The following is a 10,447-nucleotide window of genomic DNA, read 5'->3' as shown; positions in this document are numbered from 1 at the left end:
TAAAACTAATTTTCCAATTAAGAATGTCCTCAGGAAACCTGAAATGTCAGGAGGGATGGCTAAGTGGGCAGTGAAGCTTAGTGCATATGATATAAGATATGAGCCTAGGACAGCCATTAAATCCCAAGCGTTAGCTGACTTTTTGGTTGATTTCAGTAGTGATTTGCAAAAGGAAGCTGAGTTAGAAGTCCAGCAGCTAGAGGAGACCAAGGATCCTTGGATACTCTATACTGATGGATCCTCAAATGTCAAAGGAACAGGGCTTGGAATACTACTAAAATCGCCACAGGGGGACATAATACCCCACTCTATAGCTTGTGAGTTCCAAACCACTAACAATGAGGCTGAGTATGAAGCCTTGATAGCTGGTTTGCAAATTGCTAAGCTTATGGGGATCAGGTATCTTGAGGTACATGTAGATTCATTGTTAATCACTAATCACTTTAATGGATCCTATGCTGTTAAAGGTGAAAAGCTAACCAAATATTTGGAGATAGTCAAAGAATTGGCACTCTCTTTTGTTTCCTTTAGTTTGACACAGGTACCAAGGGAAGAAAATACAGAAGCTGATGCATTGGCTAATCTAGGATCATCTTTGAAGATTCCGGAGGATATAAGTATCCCCATTATCCATATCCTGGCTCCTGCCATCGAGGATCATGTGGCCATGGAAATAGGAGAGGATTCTGCAATTATCCCTAGTGAGGATACTCGATCTCATTCGGGATCAGGATCATGGATCCTGCCAATCATGAGATACTTACAACATGGAGAGATTCCTATAGGAGAAAACCCTAGAGCTTTCAAAATTAAGGTATCTCAATTCACAATTTTAAATAATGTATTGTATAAGCGATCTCTTGCAGGACCATATTTAAGATGCATTGAGGATCCTGAAATCCAAGAAGTTTTAAAAGACTTCCACGAAGGAGATTGTGGAAACCACACTGGGGGCAGGGCATTATTCTCAAGGATCCTGAGGACAGGATACTATTGGCCAACTATGAAAAGAGATGCTGTGGAATATGCTAAGAAGTGTGATCCTTGTCAGAGACACAGCAATATCCTTCATCAGCCGGCCGAATTTTTGCATCCCATATCCTCCTCTTGGCCATTTATGAGATGGGTATGGACATAGTTGGTAAGCTCCCTAAGGCACCTGGTGGAAAAGTGTTCATGCTTGCTATGACTGATTACTTTTCCAAGTGGATAGAGGCTGAAGCTTTTGCCCAAGTCAGAGAAAAGGAAGTTATATCCTTCATTAAAAGAAATATTATTACTAGATTTGGTATCCCTTCTGAAATTATATGTGATAATGGTTCCCAATTTATTGGGGGCAGAACTACTAACTTTTGTGACAGTTGGGGGATTAAGATGATAACATCAACACCAGTCCACCCACAAGCTAATGGTCAGGCAGAATCATCCAACAAGATCATCATCAGCAATTTGAAGAAGAAGCTTGGATCCAAAAAAGGGAAATGGGCAGAAGAACTACCTTATGTGCTTTGGGCTGATAGGACGACCCCCAAGAATGCTACAGGCCAGACTCCATTCTCTTTGGTATTTGGGGTAGAATCAGTGATCCCTACAGAAATGGTGGTTCCAACTGCTAGAACAAGTATCCGTGATCCTGTGGAAAATGATGAGAACTTGGTTCAAGACCTGGATACTATTGAAGAAATCAGGGATCTGGCTAGGATAAGGATGGCCAGTTATCAACAAAGAATGGCTGGTGCTTACAACAAAAATGTCAGGATCAGGAAGTTTCAAATTGGTAATATGGTGTTAAGGAAAGCATTTCAGAATACCACCAATCCTGCTGATGGAAAATTGGCACCAAAATGGGAAGGCCCTTATTTGATTGAAGCTGAGGCAGGAAAGGGGGCATATCGATTGCTGACCATGGAAGGTGATTTGCTACCAAGAGCCTGGAATGCTGTCCACTTGAAGAAATATTTCATGTGAATAGGATCCTCATAGATCAGATGATCCTTACATCATGAGTATCCTTGAAGGATCCTTAAAGCACCGATGATCCTTACTTTGGTAACATCCTAATCTCAAACTATTTCATTCCCTTACTTTCTCACCTAAGGATAAGGATCCTGCATCCTTTATCCACTTCTCACGTGATTCTGAGTTTTGAAAGTTCAGGTATCCTTAGCAAAATGTTGGTTATCCACAGAAGCAACCAGTCACTTGGGTTTGACCCCAGTTATTTGGGCTTGACCCCAGTTCCGCCTGTAGCGCATGATGATCCTGGTATAGTTCATGGCAGTGGGACCAGTACTCGCTTTAGGGGCTGATAATTCCATTGTACTGGCTATACCTAGGATCCTACGTATAATGGTAGACGTACCATACATCCGTTCCTAAGGTTTCTAACGTTTTCACGTTAGCTAAGGTTTTGGCATTTTCATGCCACCAAGTTTGGATAGTCGCCAGTTAGGGCCATACTCCAGTTTACAAATGATCCTTGGGCTTGTCCCCAGTTATCCTTGGGCTTGTCCCTAGTTATCCTTGGGCTTGTCCCCAGTTATCCTTGGGCTTGTCCCCAGTTGCTAACTTTTATCTTATATTGGCTTAGTCCCAAGTTATGTTCTATTTCAGGTCTTTGAAGTTAAACAACCAAGGATCCTTGATCCTTACTTCTCTCTAAGGTTTGTCTTATAGTTATCCTGGTTATGGTATTAAAGGTTAGGATCCTAACTTGGATCCTCAGGTATGATCCTTAACTATTTTAATTTTATTCATTGTTTATTTGAATAACCCTTGTATTTTGACAACTAAACTTGTGATACTTAAAATATACTACTTTTTGGGATTTTTCAACTATAGGATATTTGATCCTGGATCATATCCTAAATATTTTCTATCTTACTTATCCAAGATTTCTTATTTAGACAAGTATACATCAAAACAATTGAAAATTAAAAAGACAAACAAGGATAACAACACAATATAAGCCAAAAAAGATTATAGTTATTTTATTAACAAAGATTAAACCACCAAAAGTTGTCAAGATTGCCAACCCACGTTTCTACCAGCAAAATGTGGCCCGTCCGCATGGGTTGGCAACGGGTGTCCATTGTTTGTGCGGTCATACCATGCAGGAAATTAAAAGGCGGCAGGATCACAATGGCTTCATCCCCCAAACAGAGGATCCCTCCACCATTTGCAATCCTACCTATTGTCTGAAGGATCCTGGATCCTTAATCCTAAAACTATTGTTCAAAGTACAAACCGACAATTGTTCAGCAAAAACTACCATCAAACTTAAAAAATCGGGCTCCGGCTATGTCTAGAAGTGTCCATCATTGCCCAATCACGCAGCCTACACCTTCGCTGCCCCTTCATCCTCTCCAGCTCCAGCATCCTTCACTTGATCCTTGCCACTGCCTCCGGCCTCAAGCGCCAACATCTCCTCAGCCTCCTCATCATCCTCCAGGTCAGCTAGCCTTGCCTTCCAACCTTCAACAACCCAGCTGCTTCTGTCGAAGTCAGGATCCTGGGCCATCTGCAGTCTTGTTTTGTACATTGTGATAGCAGCAGAGACCTTTGCACCTTCCACGATTTCATGCTTCTCGTAGTCGATGTCAATCAGGAGTTTGGCTGTTTCGGTCCTGGCAGCTTGGAGGGCCTTTTCAAGATCAGCGATCTTGTGTTCCTTGAGCACTGAGATTTGTTAGAGGTCAGCCATCCTCTTATCCAATTCCTTGACGCTCCCCACGTAATCCTCAATCTCAGCAAATTTCTGCAAAGAAGACAAAGCAGTTCAAGGTCAGGTGATCCTCAAATGAACAGGATATATGAGCAGGATATGTAAGAAGAATCAGTGAGCCTTACCTCATTGAAGTATTCGAGGAACTGGTGGCGGATCAGTGGTAGGCCTTGTAGGTCCTCAACATCAGAGCTCTTTCTCTTTTTGCCACCCCTTCCTTTGCTGGGTGCCTTGGGGATTGAGACGCTCGGGCTTGGGATGGCCTTCTTCTTGGATTTGACAGTGTCAAGATCAGCCATACCAAACTTAGAGGCAGCTTTGGAGGATTTTCCGGCACCTACACGTTCAAAACAAGATAAGTATCCTTATCCTATTTTTGTGTAACTATTTATTTAAACTATTAATTATACCAAAAACATGATACTTACTTGACATGGTGACTGAGCCTGAGGATATCTCTTGTGAATCCTGGGTGTTGGTGTTGAATGTTCTTGTTGCAGGATTAAGCTTTCCAAAAGCAGCGAGTCTCTCTTTGGCAGCAGGAGACGGTTTGAGGTGTGAGACGGTAACAGCTGCATAACAAAGAACAAAAGGGTGTTAGTGATCCTCATACAAAAGGAGATTATCTGGTAATCCTTCTCAGGATCCTCTATCCTACCATGGGTGCACCACTCCCGGGGCAGATCCTTCCCGTTTGGGATAGTGTCTCTTCTGACAAAGAAGAAGCGTCGCTTCCAGTTTGTATCGTTTTTGGTAGCTTTGAAAACAGGGTGCTCTTCACCTGCTTTTCGTTTGAACAAGTATCGGTGGGATCCAAAAGTAGTGAGATCATACATCTCAGCCAGTTCTGACATTCCAAGATCAATCCCTTCCTGCTCGATGATCCTTTCAAGGGTATATAAAACCCTCCAGATCATCGGCATAGCTTGGATGTAGGAGATGCCAGTGAGGGAGAAGAAAGATTGGGTGAATTGAGGGAAAGGATATGCGTGTCCTATCGTAAAAGGAGTGACGGGGAAAGCTACCCAAGTCTCAGAGATGTAGTCACTCAGAGCAGTAGGATCGAAAGGTTTGAAGAAGGTGTTCGCCGGAAAGCAGTGCCAGATTTTATCAATTTGAGGGTCAGTAAAGCAACACCTCTCATTGGGAGAATCCTTGATGATCCCTTGACCCTTCAGAGGGCTGTTCTTCTTGAGATCCTTGGCAGGAGAATTTCGGAGCATCATACTTGACGGTGGTAAAGAAAGAAAAACAGAGTAAGAGAAAGAAAAAGAAGAAGGAAAGAGGATTACCTGGTTGATCTTCCAATACGAATATAAAGGGAGTTCTCTTGAATTTAAATGCTAATCGATCCCTATCTGTATCTCTTATTTATAATCATGATCTTGCAGGCATGTCACTTCGGTGACGTCAAAAGGGTAATGGCTAGTTCGATAGTAACGGCTATATATCCGTTAGTTAGTTGCGGATAAGATCAACAAAATACAACTCGTTTATGTTACATAATTACTCCTTATATTTTGGGGGCAATTGTTAGGGCATGATTTTTTAATGACCTATGATCCTCACCTATTATCCTATTAGTGATCCTTACTTCTGTGACTGATAGTGATCCTCAGAAGTGCTTCAGGATCAGGATCATGGATCACCCTAAGGATCCTTATACTAACGATTGTTTACTCTGAATTTCGTATTGTTTTGCAGGAGTAACAAGTTGGACTTGGTATTGGCAACGTTACTAAGGAATATTCCACGGTTATTTCGCACGTATTTGACTGAAAATGGACGTTGTGGAGAACGTGGGAGCATGGCATGAATTGCGGACAGTTTGTTAGGCTAGTTAACTTCTATTTTAAAAGGGGTAGCGAGCTAGCTTTAGAAACACTTGGCTAATTTTGGCTACACACACTCGTACAACCGCACTCTTGAGCATACAGCAAAACACTTAGCAATTTTTACACATTTCTGCACGATATACCATAGTGATCCTTGTACCTAGCTCACTATTATCCAAAGTTGTAAACAATTATTGGTTAATTGGAAGTTGGTGATTGGTAGTTTCCATCACCCGAGGTTTTTTATGCCGGAGATCATTCATTGATCAAGGGCTTTTTCCTCGTATAAATCTTTGTGTCTTGTGCAATTTACTTCTAAGTGATCCTCATTGTTGTTCACCAATTCAAGCATCATACCCCGTAACAAAGAGTTTGGTTGCATTATCCTCGTCTGATTTTTGACCAAAACAATTCTGCCTGACCATTAGCTTGTGGGTGGACTGGTGTTGATGTTATCATCTTAATCCCCCAGCTGTCACAAAAGTTAGTAGTTCTACTCCCAATAAATTGGGAACCATTATCACATATAATTTCAGAAGGAATACCAAATCTAGTAATAATGTTTCTTTTAATAAAGGATATAACTTCCTTTTCTCTGACTTGGGCAAAGGCTTCAGCCTCTATCCACTTGGAGAAATAATCAGTCATAGCAAGCATGAACACTTTTCCACCAGGTGCCTTAGGAAGCTTACCAACTATATCAATTCCCCATCTCATAAATGGCCAAGAGGAGGATATAGGATGCAAGAATTCAGCCGGTTGATGAAGGATATTACTGTGTCTCTGACAAGGATCACATTTCTTGGCATACTCCACAACATCTCTCTTCATAGTTGGCCAATAGTACCCTGTCCTCGGGATCCTTGAGAATAATGCCCTGCCCCCAGTGTGATTTCCACAGTCTCCTTCATGGAAGTCTTTTAACACTTCTTGGATTTCAGGATCCTCAATTCATCTTAAGTACGGTCCTGCAAGAGATCGTTTATACAACATATTATTTAATATTGTGAATTGGGATACCTTAGCTTTGAAAGCCCTAGGGTTTTCTCCTATAGGAATCTCTCCATGTTGTATGTATCTCATGATTGAGAGGATCCATGATCCTGAATGAGATTGAGTATCATTACTAGGGATAATTTCAGAATCCTCTCCTATCTCCATAGCCACATGATCCTCAATAGCAGGGGTTAGGATGTGGATAATGGGGATACTTATATCCTCCGGGATCTTCAAAGATGATCCTAAATTAGCCAATGCATCAGCTTCTGTATTTTCTTCCCTTGGTACCTGTGTCAAACTAAAGGAAACAAAAGAGAGTGCCAATTCTTTGACTATCTCCAAATATTTAGTTAGCTTTTCACCTTTAACAGCATATGATCCATTAAAGTGGTTAGTGATTAATAGTGAATCTACATGTACCTCAAGATACCTGATCCTCATATGCTTAGCAATTTGCAAACCAGCTATCAAGGCTTCATATTCAGCCTCATTGTTAGTAGTTTGGAACTCACAAGCTATAGAGTGGGGTATTATGTCCCCCTGTGGCGATTTTAGTAGTATTCCAAGCCCTGTTCCTTCGTGATCCTTAACAAGGACAGCACTTACTGCTTTTGAGGATACCGCGAGATATAAGGATAACACATCTCCTTTTTCTGGTTTCATCAAGGCAGGAGCTGAGGACAGGTAATCCTTAAGAGCTTTGAGAGCATTTTCGTGCTTTTCAGTCCAATCAAATTTCTTGTTCTTCCTCAAAATATCGTAGAACTCTTTGCATTTCTCTGAGGATTTGGATATAAATCTGTTCAAAGCTGCAATCCTGCCTGTTAGCCTCTGAACATCCTTTGCGTTGGCCGGGGACTTGATGTTTATTATGGCTTTGATTTGCTTCGGACTGGCTTCAATGCCCCTCTTTGTCACCATATACCCTAAGAATTTTCCTGCTTTAACACCAAAGTGACACTTGGAAGGATTAAGTTTCATATTATATTTGTCAAGGATATGGAATGCTTCCTCCAAGTCTCTGAGGTGATCCTCAGCCTTTTTAGATTTAACCACCATGTCGTCTATATAAACTTCCATAGTGTGTCCAATCTGATCCTTGAACATCATATTCACTAGCCTTTGATAAGTCGCACCTGCATTTCTTAGTCCAAACGGCATAGCAATATGACAGTATATACCAGTTGGAGTCATAAAAGCTGTATCCTCTTGATCAGATGGTTCCATCTGAATTTGCTGAAATCCAGATGAAGCATCCATAAAAGTTAACAGTTCATGACCCGCGGTTACATCCACCATGGAGTCAATGTGGGGTAATGGGAAAGGATCCTTGGGACATACCTTATTTAACTCGGTAAAATCGACACATACCCTCCACTTTTCGTTTTTCTTTTGAACTACAACCACATTGGCTAACTGTTTTGGTCAAAAATTACCTAAGTAATTAAGTGATCAAATTAGTTTTGTGAGGTAGTGTGCTAAGAGAATGTGTTCAAAAATGTGTTAATTAAGTTATTTGCAAAAACAGTTTCAGGATACGGCTCAGGATATCAAGCTGTATCTATGATCAAACAATGAGCATAAATGTAAAGGTTGACACGTGATGTACGAGGAAAGCCCTTGATCAATCTAGATCTCCGGCATAAAACCTCGGGAGCTGACAATCGCAGCTGCCTTGTTCTTCTTATTACTTCAAATTTCAGGATACAGTGCAGGATGTGGTGCGGATCGACTAAGTGTTACAACGTAATTTGAATACAAGTGTTTGAATGCGGTGTTTGCGGTGAGCTAGAGTAAGAGTGTACAAGAGTGTAAGTGGAAGATTGTGTGCCTTAAACTGATCCGCCCCCATCTATTTATAGTAAAGATAATGTAACTAACTATCCTATATAACCGGGATCCAACGAATATTCCTTAGCCGAACGTTGTAGACCTAGTCTTTCGGGTTCAACGTCTCTCCTTTAACAGATACGTCCGAGTCTTGAGGAGATGAAGTCCATTTGACCGTTAGCAAGTCCCAGTCTTAACCTGCACGTGATTAATTCGATATACCTCAGGATATTACCCAGGATGTTAGCAATATCCCCGTCCAGTATCCTGATTACAAATAAACAATCACAATCAGAATATTAGTCAGGATATATCTTCAAAAAATGGCCCATAACAATTGTCCCCAAAATATATCTGTTGGTATACCAATTCCAACGGATATATTTTAAAACTTATTTCGTGCATCGAGGCAATTAAACCAAAGTGACGCTTGAAGTGACATTGTACAACTTCCAACGCGTTTTTCACTCAATGGCTATCCATTTAGCCCCTATATCTTCTCTCTTCCTTGTTGATAAACGATCATCTCTCTCGGAATTCTCAGGTACTTTTCTCTTCTTATCTCTTAGCATTTTCTCGTTCAAATTTCCCGATGGCCACCAGAACACGCTCTCACTCCGGCGAGTCCACTTCGTCGTTTGTCAACCAGAACCTGCTGAAAAACCCCGAGAAGGAGGTGTGCTCCTTCGACAACGCAGATATCAACGCGTTAAGAACCTCCGGCGCTTTCTCCGATACAGCGATTATCTGCCCATTCGACCGGAGCATTCATTCCGACGTATGTTCCGAGGAGTGGATCTGCTTCTCATCATATCCTTTTTCCCTTGGTCTTCGATATCCATTCCCGGAATTCATCATGGAGTTCTTTCGAATTACCGGTCTCTGTTTTACCCAGACAATGCCTATGGTCTGGAGAGTGCTGATTATGCTTAACCAAATCAAAACCCTTCACGTTCCCGATCTCTGTATCGAAGACCTTCCACTGGCTTACCGTCTCCGATCTCACGGCATTAGTCGCTTCTTGCTTTTCTCAACCTCTAGCAATCCCCTCATCCTCAAAGCTTCAAAAAACGAGGATGGGTGGCAACGAAAATTCTTCTTTGTTAGACGGGATTCCATTCCCGAGGGCAAAAGCCTTCCGGTGAAATGGTTGACCTCCGGTAGGGTTTAGGGTTTTTAGATATCCCCAAACATATCCTGGTGATGCATCCTACGCTAATATCCTGATTTCTTTCTTTTGCAGCAAACTTCAAAGAGTTAGCTCCTCCTTCTGAAGAATCTCAAGAACGAATCAACAGGATCTACCAGTTGCCTGATTGTGATAGATCCTTTTCACAGCATCTTCCAAGTTCAAGCCAGTACTCTTCGTCAGATATGTTTGGTAAGAATCTCATAAATTTTGCACATTTCTTAATATTAAAATAAGAGACAAGAGTAAAGTTTTAGACATTTTCCCTGTTTAGCAGCACCAGTCAAAGCTCCAGAGGTCTTTGATCTCGATGAATTGGATAGTTACCCCATTCCTGTCCAGGTGAAGAAAGAACCCAGCAAACCTGCGTCTACTTCCAAACCAGCATCCGGCCCTAAAGCGGCAGTTGTTCCTAAGCCCTCTCCTGCTACCAAGCCACGTGCCTCAAGTTCCCGCAAAAGAAAGGAGACTGACTCTCCAGCCTCATCTGAAACCTTCCCCTTTGAAAACCACGGGTTTCTTGAATCCAGCGGCTTCATGATTGGCTTTCTTAATCAGGTTCATATCCTTAACCTATATCCTGCGGCATATACTGGTTATTTTACACATATGTTGATACCTGTGCTTTTGGTTGTAGGCCTGGAACGTCTCATGTTCCTTTATGAGGATGCGTGTGGGCTTAACAAGATGCTGGAGGTCAAGCTCAAGAAAGCTGAAGAAACCATTGCTGACCAAGGGATGATCGCCAAAGCACAATCTCAGCATTATGAAGACAAATTCAAGGCAATGACCCAAGAAGCCAAAGCTGCTATCAACAAGGCCAACGAAGATGCCCAAGCCAAGCTGGACGCCGCCCAACTCCAATTCGAG

The sequence above is a fragment of the Helianthus annuus genome, chromosome 13 (genome assembly GCF_002127325.2).
Source record: "Helianthus annuus cultivar XRQ/B chromosome 13, HanXRQr2.0-SUNRISE, whole genome shotgun sequence".
Lineage (NCBI taxonomy): Eukaryota > Viridiplantae > Streptophyta > Magnoliopsida > Asterales > Asteraceae > Helianthus > Helianthus annuus.
The sequence above is the reverse complement of the archived record's forward strand: the minus strand, read 5'-3'. Positions refer to the sequence as shown.